The sequence below is a fragment of the Schistocerca gregaria genome, chromosome 4, assembly GCF_023897955.1.
Source record: "Schistocerca gregaria isolate iqSchGreg1 chromosome 4, iqSchGreg1.2, whole genome shotgun sequence".
Taxonomy (NCBI): Eukaryota; Metazoa; Arthropoda; class Insecta; order Orthoptera; family Acrididae; genus Schistocerca; species Schistocerca gregaria.
Window position 1 is genome coordinate 335116409 of NC_064923.1, and position 16823 is coordinate 335133231.

Genomic DNA, 16823 nt, shown 5'->3' on the forward strand with positions numbered 1-16823 from the left:
CCTTTTACCAACACTGAATATAAACTTAAACGTTAGGGAGTATGTTTTGAAAGTCTTTGGAGCACAGCACTACACGGTAGTTATACACGGATAATATACAATTCATAGAAGAACAAATGTGATGCCACAGAAGAAAGTCGAAAATTAGGTGTGTAGATCGAGTAACCAATGAATAGGTATCTGATGGAATTGAGGAGACTGAATAAGTATGACAAAGGAACTGGTAACTGGTTGACAGGACGCATCATGAGGAGTCATTGAGTAATATAGTCTGTAGTGAAGAGGCTTGCAAAGGAGAGACCATTATGGAGAACTGCATCACATAGGACTTCTGACAGAGGGTCACAACAATACATGTTTCAATTATCAGGTTGGTGCATAAATGCGGTGCGTTTTTGTCTTGCATCTTAGTATTCCGGTTACTATGGGCTCTTATATCGATCATCTTTTTTTATTTGCAGTTCACTTTTGCTATTTGAGTTTGCATCTATAATTTTGTCATTTGGGAGCTGTGGACGCTAGAAAAGGGAGTGCCAAGTGGATAAATCGGAACATTTCCTACGTTCTCTTCTGTTTGAGTTCAGTGGAGGGATGACAGCAGTGCTTGCAGCCAGAAACGTGCTGTGTGTGGGGGTAATGCCATTAGACAGAGAAAGATATGAAAATGTTTTTCTCGGTTTAAGGATGATAGTTTTGACATTAGTGACTATCCACGCTCAGGAAGACCTTCGGCGTTTCATGAAGATCGTTTAAACGCATAAATCCACAATCACCCACGTCATTGCACTCGAGAACTGGAAAATATTACGAACTGAGATCATGAAACCATCGTGCGACGTTTGCATACAGTGGGGAAGGCACAAAAATTGAGTGTACTGGTACGCCAGGCTCTAGGCCAAAATCGTAAAAACCAGCGGGTGGCCGTATGTGCATCTGTGCTTGCTCGTCATCGGTTGGATAGTGAACATCACGACATTCCTATCCTGTATCGTTACTGGTGACGAGTGGAAAAAAGGAGTGTTAAACCCAAAACAAAGCAACTACCCGTACAAAGACCTGCGCGCATCCACAAAAGGTAACTTTATGCATCCGGTGGAACCGTGGCAGTAGAGTGTACAACGAATTGCTTGGTCGAGGTGTAAACATCGCTGCTGACATTCGTTGTTGGCACAAAACACTATCTAGAAGTTGGGTTGGGAAGTCATTCCACACCCACGTTACTTAACTGATGTTGTGCCTCAGATTTTCACCTTTTCGGTTTTCTGTCAAACACCCGTCAAGGAACTTCGTTTCCGAATGAAAATGAGCTTAGAATAACACTCGACGAGTTCTTCGCCTTCGAACCACGTGATTTCTACAGTCGCGGAATCGAAAAGTTACCCGAGCGATGGCCGACTTTGGCTAATAGTGAAGAAGAATATATTTTAGGTGGCTAAAATCTCTTTTTTGGGTATGTATGTAAGAAGGCTAATAACTTATGCACCAACCCAGTACTTCGTATATTTCAGAATAGGTGCGGTACACTATTGTGTCAGAAGATCACTAGCCCCATTCGAGGAGATCATTAGATTCAGGGCTCAGAATGGCCTCGTGTGCTGTAAGTTTCAAAATGGTCACTAAAAATCATTTGCCTCATAGGATCAGTAAATACCTGTCATTCTTTCCAAATATCCTTCAAAAATGTTCAAATGCGTGTGAAATCCTAAGGGATCAAACAGCTGAAGTCATCGGCTACACACTACTTAAACTAACTTATGCTAACACACACACACACACACACACACACACACACACACACACGCACACACACACACCCGACCGAGGCAGGACGCGAATCTTCTGCGGGACGGGTCGTATCCCAGTTTCACTGTTGGCACTACACACGCCGGCAGATAACGTTCACCGGCCATTCGCCATACAGTCCCTGTCATCGGATCACCGCGTTGTGTACCATGATTAGTCACTCCACACAACGTTTTCCCACTGTTCAGTCGTCCAATGTTTGCGCTCCTCCTTAGGACAGGATAGGATTTTTTTTACACTCCTTACACCAAGCGAGGCGTCGTTTGGCATTTTCCGGCGTGATGAGTGGCTTATGAGCAGCCGCTCGGCCATGAAATCCAAGTTTTCTCACCTCCCACCTAACTGTCATAGTACTTGCAATGGATCCTGATGCAGTTAGAAATTCCTGTGTGATCGTCTGGATAGATGTCTACCTATTATACATTGCAACCCTCTTCAACTGTCGGCGGTCTCTATCAGTCAACAGACGAGATTGACCTGTACGCTTTTGTGCTATACGTGTCTCTTCACGTTTTCACTTCACTATCGCATTGGATTCAATGGACGTAGGGATGTTTAGCAGTGTGGAAATTTCGCGTACAGACGTATGACACAAGTGACACCCAATCACCTGACCACATTCGAAGTCCATGAGTTTCGGGGAGCAACTCATTCCGCTTTCTCACGATGTCCAATGACTATTGAGATCGCTGATATGAAGTACTCGGCAGTAGGTGGCAGCACAATACACCTAATATGAAAAACATACTTGTTTTGGGGCTGTCCGGATACTTTTGATCACAATGTGTACGTGTAATTAAACAGCGTAGTACGTGTAAACTTGTACGTATGTTAGTTGTAAATAAGCTGGAAAACAGTAATACTAGACAAAGCGGTAGACAAGTATATTTCCACATCTCCTTAAGGTGGCGTCTCCAACCGATGGTTCGCTACCTGAAATTGACCAGTGGAGCATTCTCTACGCACAGTTACATTCATACACGCTAGTACGATGAAATACTTCACTGGCTTATGGGTCGGTTGATATCGTGTAGCTTTATTACATCCTCTTACCGAGATGGAGGATTGGTAAGTCAGTGGAATCGGCGGTTCAGAAGTATGTACATATCAAAGTAGACGCTAATTACATTCCCTAATCTTCCCTAGTCTGTGGTTCTGCCCCGACTCGGACCTCGTCGTCGATAGGACGCAAAGAGTTTATCTTCTTTCCTTCCGTGTAGTAATGCCGTCTGCCCTCTCTCCTATTCCGTTTACGTATGGTGCACAAGCAAAACAATCTTTAAACACTTCTCCGCATGATATTACGTTTACTATTTCATGCTCTTCTAAAATGGTACGAAACAAGGCCATAGTATAAATACTTTTGAGTATCTTTGACCCCTTATGGATACACTATGACTCTACTGAATGTCGTGGAGGAAGTGTAATATGTCCAAGAAATTTTTTATTCATGGATAGTCAAGCAGATATTAATTGTCCGTATGTTTCTCTTCGCTAACCCAGCTTGGAAAATACCTCAGAAGGAAAAACTGTGGTATAGATTTAGCGAGCGACGTCTTTCGTCCAACCGCTAGGATAGTGAAGCGCTCCTTTCAGGACGTGGAAGTGCACCAGCCACACTTCGAATCTGCCCTGCAGATGAAGGACGAGCGTTGGTATGGCGGTCGCCCTGGATGTGGTTTTCAGCCGATATGTCCCTTCCCACTAAGTGGATACCGGCCTACTATCCACGTCCTGCATTAGATACATAACTCTTAAGCATTTAGAAAACTTTCGCTCACTTTCTTCTGAACACCTGTACATGCAAACTGTTAGGATACAGACCTTCCAGTTTTCCGTCCTGGGGGGTAACGAGGTGGCGTCAGGGAGAGCACCGGGTCAGCACATACACTACACCGAGTCAGCACATAAACTAACCATGCCCGATCCGTCGATAAACATGCCAACTGTGCACCGAAGCAAGACTAATCCACAAGAAAAATTAACGGCATCAAGAATTTATAAAATTGTAGCTAGCAAGAGACAATTTCTAAATCAAATGTTTGACTGCCTTTCTTTCATGCAGCTAGTTTCAGCAATAGTACACCTTCTGATAAATCTCTCTCTTTACTCCAGAAAATACATCACACTGCAAAATTTCTGCAGTATTATGCTCTTATTCCTTCTTATTAGTGCACATATCGAGGAGCTGACGAACACCGGAAGCTGAAGGATTATAAAATTCAATGACAGTGAACGGGAATTTTGGAAATCCTTTGTCAAGTTCATCTTGACTGCTTTGAGACCACATAATATATAAAATGACAAGCTGCTCCTATTTGAAAGCGAAGTTAATTGTTTGAAATGCGATGCCTGACCCAGTTAGGGGAGCACAGCGCTCGCTGGCAGATTTAACAACGTCACTGACATAGGATCTGACTGTTGTAACTGGTTTCAGGTGATTTAAAAAGCCGAAATTACGCTCCACATATTCCATCACAAGCCCCATGTGTGACATTCGTTATCGAAAGCATTCTGCTTTGACGGCGGCACACCTTTTATCCCTCAGCTATTATGTTATCCTCATACAAACTGCCGGGAAAAATTCATGTTCTGTTTACTACTGCTCTGTAACGGTGGGAAATGAAATTTTGGAGCTATTAATATTTGTCCGTTCTTCATATTTTCCCCCTCTTGCTTCAGTTACGACATTGAGAATAACATACGTGACAAATTAGTGTACCAACATGCTACGATCGAAATGCTAACTAAAAACAGTGATTCTATTAGTTTTCGAGAGCATTCGTCATTACGTCGACTTCCAGTGCTACGGCGGTGCTGCTTCTTCGAGGGAAAATCCAAACGCGTACTAAGGAGTTCGCTGCCCACGCATCATGGCCTGAATATGTGGGACAAATCCAAAAATAATTATGAGCGGGGTAGCACAGAGGTTAACACAGTGGACTCCCATTCGGGAGAACGACGGTTGAAACCTGCGTCCGGCCATACTGACTAAGTTTTTCCGTATTTCTCTAAATCACTTACGGCAAATGCCGGGATTGTTCTCTCGAAAGTGCACGGCCGCTTTCCTTCTCCATCTATCCCTAATCCGAGATTCTACTCCCTCTCTAACGATCTCGTTGTCGACGGGACATTAAACACTTATTTGCTCCATTCGACAACTGCAAGGGCCCCACACTTGAGCGATATATCAGCTGCCATGTGGGTAACGATACTGCCGCAGACAATCGCTCGCTCCCACACTATCATATACGACAGATTTCACATACTATTTTTAACAGTATTTCAAAACCTACCGTGTGGAGGAGTTCTGAACTGATAAATAAACTAAAAATTCAATAGTCCTGGCAAATCAATGACGAATATTGACTAAAATGCGGATAGAGAAAGGCAATCCGCCAAGAAAGTAGTCAGACCTAAATTATCTAGTTCTTACCTTCAAAACATCAAGTAAAAGTCTGTGCAATTTTCGTGCTACCCCTGATCAGTTCACTATTTTGTTTTAAACAAAATTCGTCTTTTTCTTCTTTCTTTTCTTCATTTGTAATGTCCATATTTTACAGCTAGAGCAAAGTTTTTTTCTTGAAAATAGATGCCTATTGATGCAGTGGTGATTGTACTTGTAATCGTGCAATAAAATTCGTTATGTGATTTAACTACATCAGTAATTCTATAACTTAATGTTTAATTTCCGCTAAAGTCTGGCGCAATTTGTGACACAGACTTCAGGAAAATTTATGTAGAGAATAGCGGAGAAACACTGGATAATTATTTAAAGCTGCGCCCAACACTGCGATCGCTTTGAACTTACTTTTCACTTATGGACCTTTCTTGTACACGTTTGAAGTACTATAATTGGAAGCATGAACGAATTTCTTGTTTGTTTCCTAACATGGGAGGGACCGTAAAACAGTTGTGCAAACGCGCTGATAACTTCCCTCGTTTTCTTGTGAGTGAAGGCTTCTAAGGAGCGAGGTAATGTATAGGGCTCTTGATCAGAGTTACGACACATTTCGCTTTCAGAAGGAGTTTCTAACGCGCGAGTTCACGCCTGATTTTCCTGAGCCGCATCCCGTCTCACTACATGATCTTCATTGCCTTCTTGACATTGCACACTACCCACACTTTTAACCATTCTGATGTTTTCAGAAGTACTCGACCACATTGTAAGAGGTCCATGATTGAAGAATTTGTTGCTAGCGCACTCGAGCAGTGTAATTTCGATGGATTGCTCACGCGCTGCCTGCTATATGTAAGCTATAAGAGAATCTCAGACCAAAGAGCACTGTTGACTGCAGTTGGAACTGTGTTTTAGCAGCAGTAAGTAGTTGCTAGAGAGCAATCTGGAGTGTGAATTTGGCTGGGCCGGTCGTGGTGGAGCGATGGTGGAGCCTGAGCGTTGTAGTCAAGTTAAAAGCAGCCTCGCGCATATGTAGTATTGTTATATAATAATCTTTCTCATAAAAAGTAACTTTTGACAACCATTCATTTCAATGTAAAGATTTTACTAATTTCTCCAATCCTTGGTCATCCTGATTATCGCAAAGAAAAATCAGTTCTTTCTTTTTATACATGACAAATCTATCGGCCAGCATTGCACTGACCTGTGCCAGAAAAATTTTTCAAGGAGCAGATAAATACGCGTTATCCGGCGACCTAATTGAGGTAAGATTTTTCAATTTATTCAGAATGAATTTTCAGGGCCGTGACGTAGCACTGCTGACGTCCAAAATTCATCAGTTTAAATTGACATTCAAAGTGAGGCACAATTTTTTATTGAGAGATTAGTCACATTTTACTATTGATAGGTTACGCAATTTTTCTGTTGGTATATTATACTGAATGTGAACGACATAATTATATTTTTTACTGTTGAGAGGTTTAGGAATTTTTCTGTTAAGAGGTTACACTAAATGTGAATATTATTCATATTATTTTATTTTGTGGGTAGGTTACAATATTGTGGTCTTTTTTATTCATAAACAAAACGAAATCGGCAGTAATAACTAAGCAGTCTGACTAAGTGTTCAGCACACAAAGCAAACTCTGAAGCCTTATATCCTAGCCAAAGAAATTAAATGTTTATATTCGTAACGAAAAGATTTCAGTGTTTAATTCTGCGACTGAGGTAAATTTCAGGAAATACATCTGTCACTGATTTTATAAAAACTAACGTAGTTTGATGTACAACGATACCAGTGGCCCCATATTTTGGTTCTACGCCGTGATCATTGCCACTGATGTACACATCCGAAGTACTAAGCTGAGCAGACTATTTTAGCAAAAACTTCACATTGGGTACATTTTTGTTCCGCGTTTAGATTTTGATGAGATAAAGCATATATGACAAACAGGGAGACATGACAGGTTACAGTCTTATTTTCAATATAAATTAATGTTTTAGGACAACATTTCGTAAGATAGCGCAGGACTGCTCTGCCCTCTACCCTATACTTCTCAATTATTAATTCTCGTTTATTTGTTTTGTTGTTTAAGTACAAGTACAAAGTATTTACACATTGACTTAGCAATCTCTAGGTGGCTATAAAAACATTACCAATAGCATTACTTCACTTCCCATACCTCTTGTTGTCATTCATGAGAGAAACTTTATACGAAAAGGAAAAGGACTTAGATACAGATATTGAATTGGTACGTTCTAAAAATTTTACTTAATCTCTCGGCGCAACTATGCCTAATTCCTTGTACAACAACCAGTTGGACTACAGTGTTCCGTTTTTATTACTACGAACTTCACATGAATATCTACTTCACATCACGTTGTGTGTTGTGACAGAATAAAACTTCACAACGAAGCTCAATATGTAATTAGAAGGGTTGCAATGGCCGTGCTGCATTTCCGCGGATGGGCTGTTAGTCGAATTTTATTCACCAGATTGCTCGGAAATTCTGAGAGGTCCTCACTCGAAAGCTGCGAGTATCAATTTCCATACCCACCCAGTCAACCGGGCTACGAACTGCTGAGACCGACCGTTCCTCTGTGAGGCGCTCCGGTTAAAACTGATTGTGAAAGATTATACGTGGCAATTGTCCAGTACAATTATTAATATTCAATAAAGTTTTGCAGGGTATGTGACGCCAACGTCGCGTTGTTTTATATACGAACGTTTCATCCACTGCTAAAACAATGACATCTACTGAAGCCTATGATTGCACGTAAACAAACGTCCTTTCGGGTTTCAGACAAAAACAAACACCCTTTCAAATTCGGAACTCAGTTATCGAGAAAAGAAACGACGGCTAGGATGCACAGTCTAAAACCATATTCTAATCGCTTTTTGTGAATCGGAGAAGTTCGGAAGGTGTGAGATGACAACGGAACGATTTCCCTTGTGGAAAAGTGGTGTAATGGCTAATCTGACGTGGTTTCCAAAAGTACCTTACGTTACATGAAGATAAAGAGTAGTACAGTGGATGACACTTCCAAACAATCAAAGTCATATACCTATACACATAAAAGTAAGTATATTACGGAAAGCGAAATTTCGAAAAGGAATTAAAGTTCAAGGAGAAGAAAAAAGAAAAACTTTCACGTTTGCCGATGATATTTTCATTCGGTGAAGATGGCAAACGACTTACAAGATCAGTTCCAAACAATTGATAGCGCCTTGAAAAGAAGTTAGAAGATAATAATCAAAAAACTTACAACATGTGTAACGGAATAGAGTCGAATTAACTAAAGCGACAGTGAAGAAATATATTTAGGAAGTGTGATGTTAAAACTAGCATAAAGGTTTCACTATTAGGACAACAAAGTAAGTGACGAACGAAGTAGAAAGAATATTAAATTATGATTTGCAGTAGCAAGAAAAGAGAAATGAGAAATTCATAGACACTGACTGTAGATCTGTATGTTAGGAAGTATTTTTCTACAAGTATTCTTCTGTAATATAGTCTTACACGGAAGTGAGACGAGGACGATAGACAGTTCAGAGAAGAAGAGAAAACAAACTTTTGAAACGTGGTGTTACGAGAAGAAGCTGAGACTGTGTGCGAGACGGATCGGTAAACTAATGAGGAACTATATCGAAGTGTGGAGTAACTTTTTGGCTCAGATTTTCTAAAACAAGGGAACGGCTGGTACGACAGACCCCGAGGCATCACTGAAGCACCAGTTTTGTAATGGAAGGAAATGCAAATCGATAAAAGTTGTAGGAGACTAACGGCTGACTACAACAAACTAGTTCAAAGTTGTTATAAACTTGAAGCGATGACGGAGAGGGATAAATTTATCAATTTGAAGTAAAGGATCCAGTCCAGAAACGACCAGGTCGAAAGTAACAAGCGAAAATTGCTACGATAAATATGAGAGTAGAATAGATGTAATGGTACTGTTTTCATCAAAATTGTAGGGCTGGTAACTTTCAGAGGTGGTAACAAGGACCAAAATAAGAAAAAAAAAGTCTAGTAAACATGGGCTATAAATGCATACTACTTCAAGACCTATGAGCATTTGTTCATACTTGATAGTGTGAAACACATCTCTTTTAATGCAAGGTCTTTGATATCAGTATTTTTAGAGGAGGTACTATGAGCCAAAACAAGAAGAAATGAGCAGTAAATGTGGACTCTAGAAATTCATATCTTAAGAGCTACGGTCACTTGTTCAACAGAAGAGATGCATTTCGTAGTAGCGGAGATGAACAGGTGTTCATAATTTTTAAGGCATGCGTGTTAGACCCCATGATTTCTCGAAGTTTTTATCTTGTATTGGTACATTCTACCACCTGTGAATGTTTCATTCTGTACAATATTAGCAACAACTGCACTGGTACATGAATTCCACTGTCAGCGGTATCAGAACGATTTTCCCTTATATCTTTCGACTCCGACGTTTCCGGACCAGTGTCCCTCTATATCATACTGATACATGTGCCTCTCTTCACCATCCATGAAAGTTAGTAACATGATCATGGAACCTCTCTGTATAGACAAAAGGTTTTGCACGAGGTAATCGACATGGGGAGCTCCATCAATTCAGTCATTGGGAAGAGCCCACACGAATATGGTTCGAATGGTTCAAATGGCTCTGAGCACTATGCGACTTAACTTCTGAGGTCATCAGTCACCTAGAACTTAGAACTAATTAAACCTAACTAACCTAAGGACATCACACACATCCATCACACGAATATGTTTCTGCTTTTATAACGAGAGAGTAGGACAATGTATGTAGTGGAAAAGAAAGACACAGGAATAGTAGGATAACAATGGGTTTACCGGAAAGGTGATCAAATAGGGAAATGGAACTAGTGAAAAAGTTCAAAAAATATATGTTAGGAAATGCGATGTTGCAGTTAAAGCGGTTAACAGAGGGACACAAGAATGGAAGCGCTAATTGGGTTTTTCTCTTATTAAAAGAAAAATTAGAACACTACTTTATCAACCACAGCCCAGCGGTCAATTAACCAAAAAAAGTTAATTTAACTGACAACGACAACTCCCCATTGCACCCCTTTCAAGTTTAGTGGAAAGATGGTTCGGTGGATAGCCCGTCATAAACTGAACACAGATCAAGCATGAAAACAGGAAGAAATTGTACTGAACTGTGAGAAAAAGCAAAACAAAAGCAATAAACGGTCCAAGGGCAATACTGCGATAGGGAGTAGACACAAAGAGCAACGGGATAGTGGATAAGTGGTCACTGTGTTGGGCAGCGAGGTAGGCAAGCCGCGTTCAAAACTCCCGGGCAAACATCATTTCTCCGCTGTTCGCTGTCTTCAGTTTGTTTCTGTGAATGGTGTAACGTCAGTTTGCAACAGCCAGGTCTAAGGAAGGGACCTATAATGACTATTAGCAGCCGAAAGGAAGTGGCTTTCGGATGAGAGCCGCAAACTGTTGATGACAAGGCGACAAGTCTACCGAATCATCCACCGAAAACACGTTTGGTGTGTCATACACGGCAGTATTGACAGTACGTTTGTGATATTATTGGAATCTCTTATCGACGCACCTAATTTGTGCGCCTGGTAAGGTATGCCTCCTCGACCGAGTTATGTGTTGGTATGAATTCGAATTTGATCATTCCCAAGGAAACGATGAGAACATAATAGTTTGTCACATTACATGCTAGAACTGAGGCTATCCACTGGGCTATTTTACCGTTAAATCTTTGGGGGGTGGACGGGGAGGGGGGTTCGAAGAGATTTCCGTTTTAAGCAGGCACACAAGGTACTAACTACACGAGGTAAAACATCTAGCTTCTGTACACTGAATCTTGAAAGGCTTAATTTTAATTTATAGAGTTACATGAACCATAGACCATGCCGTTGGTGGGAAGGCTTGCGTGTCTCACCGATACATATAGCTCTACCGTAGGTGCAACCATAACGGAGGGATATCTGTTGAGAGGCCAGACAAACCTATGGTTCCTGATGAGGGGTAGCAGCCTTTTCAGTAGTTGCAAACTCTGGGCTTTGAGCACTATGGGACTTAACATCTATGGTCAACAGTCCCCTAGAACTTGGAACTACTTAAACCTAACTAACCTAAGGACATCACAGGACACCCAGGCATCACGAGGCAGAGAAAATCGCTGACCATGCCGGGAATCGTACCCGGGAACCCGGGCGCGGAAAGCGAGAACAGTACTTGCAGCTGCAACAGTCAGGATGATTGACTGATCTGGCCTGAACACTAACCATAACGGCCTTGCTGTGCTGGTACTGCGAGCTGCTGAAATCAAGGGGAAACTACAGCCGTAATTTTTCCCGAGGGCATGCAGCTTTATTGTATGGTTTAATGATGATGGCATCCTCTTGGGTAAAATACTCCGGAGGTAAAATAGTCCGCAATTCTGATCTCCGGGCGGGGACTACTCAGGAGGACGTTGTTATCAGGAGAAAGAAAACTGGCGTTCTTGGGACGGTGCGTGGAATGTCACATCCCTTAATCGGGCAAGTAGGGTAGAAAACTTAAAAAGGGAAATGGATAAATTAAAAATAGATATAGTGAGAATTAGCGAGGTTCGGTGCCAGGAGGAGCAAGACTTTAGGTCAGGTGAATACAGGGTTATAAATACAAAATTAAATAGTGGTAATGCAGGAGTAGGTTTATTAATGAATAAAAATATAGGAGTGTGGGTAAGCTACTGCAAACAACATAGTGAACGCATTATTGTGGCCAAGATAGACACGAAGCCCACGCCAACTACAGTTGTACAAGTTTATATGCCAACTAGCTCTGCAGATAATCAAGAAATTGAAGATATGTATAAGATAAAAGAAATTATACAGCTAGTGAAGTGAGACGAAAATTTAATAGTCATGGGTGACTGGAATTCGAGAGTAGGAAAAGGGAGAGAAGGAAACGTAGTAGGTGAATATGGCTGGGGGGAAGAAATGAAAGAGGATGCCACCTGGTAGAATTCTGCACAGAGCATAATTTAATCATGGCTAACACTTGGTTCAAGAATCATAAAAGAAGATTGTATCAATGTAAGAAGCTTGCACATACTGACAGGTTTCAGATGTATTATATAATGGAAAGGCAGAGATTTAGGATCCAAATTTTAAATTGTAAGACATTTCCATGGGCACATGTGGACTCTGACCACAATCTATTGGTTATGAACTAAGATTAAAGCTGAAGAAACTGCTAAAAGGTGGGAATTGAAGGAGATGGGATCTGGATAAAGTGATACAACCAGAGGTTGTACAGAGTTCCTGGGAGAGAATAAGGGAACAATTGACAAGAATATGGGACAGAAATATAGTAGAAGACGAATGTGTAGCTTTGAGGGATGAAGTAGTGGAGGCAGGAGAGGATAAAGTAGGTAAAAAGACGAGGGATAGTAGAAATCATGGGTGACAGAAGAAATATTGAATTTAATCGAGGAAAGAAGAAAATATAAAAATGAAGTAAATGAAGCAGGCAAAGATGAATACATACGTCTCAAAAATGAGATCGACGGGCAGTGCAAAATGGCTAAGAAGGCTTGGCTAGAAGACAGATTTAAGGATGTAGAGGCTTATCTCACTAGGGGCAAGATAGATACTGCCTACAGGAAAATTAATGACACCTTTGGAGAAAAGAGAATTACTTGCATGAGTATCAAGAGCTCAGATGGAAACCCAGTTCTAAGCAAACCTGGGAAAGCAGAAAGGTGGAAGGAGTATATAGAGGGTCTATACAAGGTTCATGTACTTCAGGACAATATTATGGAAATGGAAGAGGATGTAGATGAAGATCAAATGGGAGATCTGATACGGCGTGAAGAGTTTGACAGAGCGCTGAAAGACCTAAGTCGAAATAAGGCCCCGGGAGTAGACAATATTCCATTAGAACTACTGACAGCCTTAGGAGAGTCAGTCCTGACAAAACTCTACCACCAGGCGAGAAAAATGTATGAGACAGGCGAAATACTCTCAGACTTCAAGAAGAATATAATAATTCAAATCTCAAACAAAGCAGGTGTTGACAGATGTGAAAATTACCGAACTATCAGTATAATAAGTCACAGCTGCAAAATGCTAACGCGAATTCTTTACAGACGATAGGAAAAACTCGTAAAAGCCGACCTCGGGGAAGATCAGTTTGGGTTTCGCAGAAATAGTGGAACACGCGAGGCAATACTGACCCTACGACTTATCTTAGAAGCTAGATTAAGAAAAGGCAAACCTACGTTTCTAGCATTTGTAGTCTTATAGAAAGCTTTTGACAATGTTGACTGGAATACTCTCGTTCAAATTGTGAAGGTGTCAGTGCTAAAATACAGGGGGCAAAAGGCTATTTAGAATTTGTATAGATACCAGATGGCAGTTATACCAGTCGAGGGGCACGGAAGGGAAGCAGTGGTTGGGAAGGGAGTGAGAGAGGGCTGTAGCCTCTCCCCAATGTTGTTCAATCTGTATTCTGAGCAATCTGTAAAGGAAACAAAAGAAAAATTCGGAGCAATTATTAAAATCCATGGAGAAGGAATAAAAACTTTGAGGTTCGCCGATGACATTTTAATTCTGTCAGAGACAGCAAAGGACCTGGTAAAGCAGTTGAACGGAATGGACATTGTCTTAAAACGAGGATATAAGATGAACATCAACAAAAGAAAGCAAAGATAATGGAATGCAGTCGAATTAAATGGGGTAATGCTGAGGGAGTCAGATTAGGAAATGAGACACTTAAAGTTATAAAGGTGTTTTGCTATTTGAGGATCAAAATAACGGATGATGGTCGATGTAGAGAGGATATAAAATGTTGACTGGCAATGGCTAGGAATGCGTTTCTAAGGAAGAGAAATTTGTTAACATCAAGTATTTATTTAGGCGTCAGGAAGTCGTTTCTGAAAGTATTTGTATGAAGTGTAGCCATGTATGGAAGTGAAACATGGACGATCAACAGTTTAGACAAGAAAAGAACAGAAGTTTTCGAAATGTGGTGCTACAGAAGAAGACTGAAGATTAGATGAGTAGATCACATAATTAAGGAGGAGGTATTGAATAGAATTCTGGAGAAGAGGAGTTTGTGGCACAACTTGACTAAAAGAAGGGATCGGTTGGTAGGACATGTTCTGAGGCATCAAGGGATCACCAATTTAGTACTGGAGTGTAGCGTGGAGGGTAAAAATCGTAGAGGGAGACCAAGAGATCAATACACTAAGCAGCTTCAGAAGGATGTATGTTGCAGTAAGTACTGGGAGATGAAGAAGCTTGCACAGGATAGGGAAGCATGGAGAGCTGCATCAAACCAGTCTCAGGCCTGAAGACCACAACAACAGAGTTACAAACGCGGGGATATCTTTCAGCAACGGTTTGAAAGGAAGATTTTAGTCCTTCGAGGTTCGTTCCTGGTAGCTGAGTTGTCTCAGGATACCTTTCGACGTCTCGCGCAGTGTACCCTGGCATACCCGGGAAGACTACCAAGTATTATCATAGTGGAAGAAGTTGTACTCTGCCTGCAGTGATCACTGTAGACCGTGTACGCGATTTTCACCACATCACTCGACACCAACAGACGTTGTGTCTCCGATTACCTCGCTTCCCCACAGTGCGCGGTGGTCGCGCTACCTCTAGTGTCGAGGCGGTGTACGGCGCGACAGCCGCGATACTCAAGTTTGCACAACTGGCAGCGGCCAAACGGGTTCGTCTCCATCACGACAACGTTGCGAGGTCGTTTGGTGCTGTAACCTAAAGGACGCTTTTGTTGCGAGAGCTCAGTTTACTCTTCGGCGATTTGTGGTATTCTCATAGTCTTATTTCCGACTTGGTTCTGGTTGTCTAAGCTGTCGTCGGCTTACAGTCGCTGCACTGTGTTCATTTCATGTTGCGTCAACCGATGGCTACGTTGTTATATGATTTTTGCTTCAGCAAGCACAGTCGGCTGCTTTCATTTACGACGAAATTATTTTCCGATGCACCAGCTAGGTACAGTACTCCTTTTCTTTGGCATTCCAATTTAAAATGGAGCTTAATTTTTTCTTGTACACTTGATTCAGGTGTCGATATGGGCAGTATGTCGCCACCAATTCGCATACTAGATACCAAACCCTTTCAAATGATAGCGAGTCGACTGGACTCTTTGACACCATTATTTTACGTTTCTCGCAATCTGATCTATTTTTTGAAACTTAGTCACCATTGCAGTGTTGGCCAGCGGCCTTCAACGTACATCTGATTGCTCTAAAAAAGGGACAGTTTTCAAATAGCGAGACATTAGAATATCTGACATCCAAAAATTGGTTTTTCATAAACTTTTACTTTCCCTTTACCAGGTTGCTCGCGTACAATCACATTGTGCACTGGTCCGTGCTATGATCGCAAGCCATGTTTTAGTTTAGCACTAGTAACAAGTAATCGGCAGTGTTAGTTCCTAAGGGACCAAACTGATGAGGTCATCGGTCCCTAGACTTACACACTACTTAGACTAACTTAAGCTAAGTACAAGAGACACACACACGCACCCATGCCCGAGGGAGGACTCGAACCTCCGGCGGGAGGGCCCGCGCAATCCGAGTCATGACGCCTCAAACAGCGCGGCCAACCCGCGCGGCTGTGTGTTCCCTATCTCTTCCTAAACGTCTGGACCGATTTCTACGAAGCTTGCTTAACAGCGACCTTATTGCCAAGCAACAATTGCTGTGGCGTTAAGAAATACCTGCCTACCTACCAAAGAGGTTGGGGTGGGGATGACAAAGAAGTGTACCCCGTGACGCATGAATTCCCGGAATTCATTCGCCCAGTGTTTCAGAATGAGAGCATTTAGCGACCTGCAACATACTTTACACATCATTTCAACCCTTTAAGAAATGTTTATCGCTGGCAACCCTCATAAAATGATGAAAGGAATAAAGGTTATCGGTTACTACTTTTTCGCTGTTCATGCAGTATAAGTGCCGCATGAGGGATGACGTAGTTTATTACTTATTTTCCAGGCATGTACATATAGCACTGAATGTAACTGCAAAATTACATCATTGTACGACAGGCAGTTAAGGTGATATTACGCCATAAACAACGATATCCGTGACAAAATGCCCCATCACGTGTGACGAAATTTGTCACTTCTTTACTACTCACTCTATTTGCAACAAATTTCGCAGACAGTGCCCATATATGTCGCTGAATCTACGTACAATATTGTGTCATTGTATGACACATAGTTCAGGAGCTACGACGTTCTAAACAGTAAGATAAGGGAGAAGCTGCCACATCGTGCATAAGGGTTAAATTTATTACGTCCCTGCAACTAACTCCATTTGTAACATATTTTGCGAACAGTATCTACATGTACTGCAGAATGTACCTAATAAATTATGTCATTGTAGAACAGACTTCAGCAGATATGATGTCATAAACACGAAGCACAAGAACAGATGCTACGTGGTACGGTAGCGGACTACAGCTTTAAATAAACAACTGGGCAACGCCGAGTTTCTCTGCTAACGTTATAAAAATGCACACATTTATCAGTGTGTGTAAGCATGTTCCACATCTCCTCCTAAACCACTGAATTGATTTCAACGAAACTCGGTTCACATATCCCTTATTATCAGGTAACAATCCTTG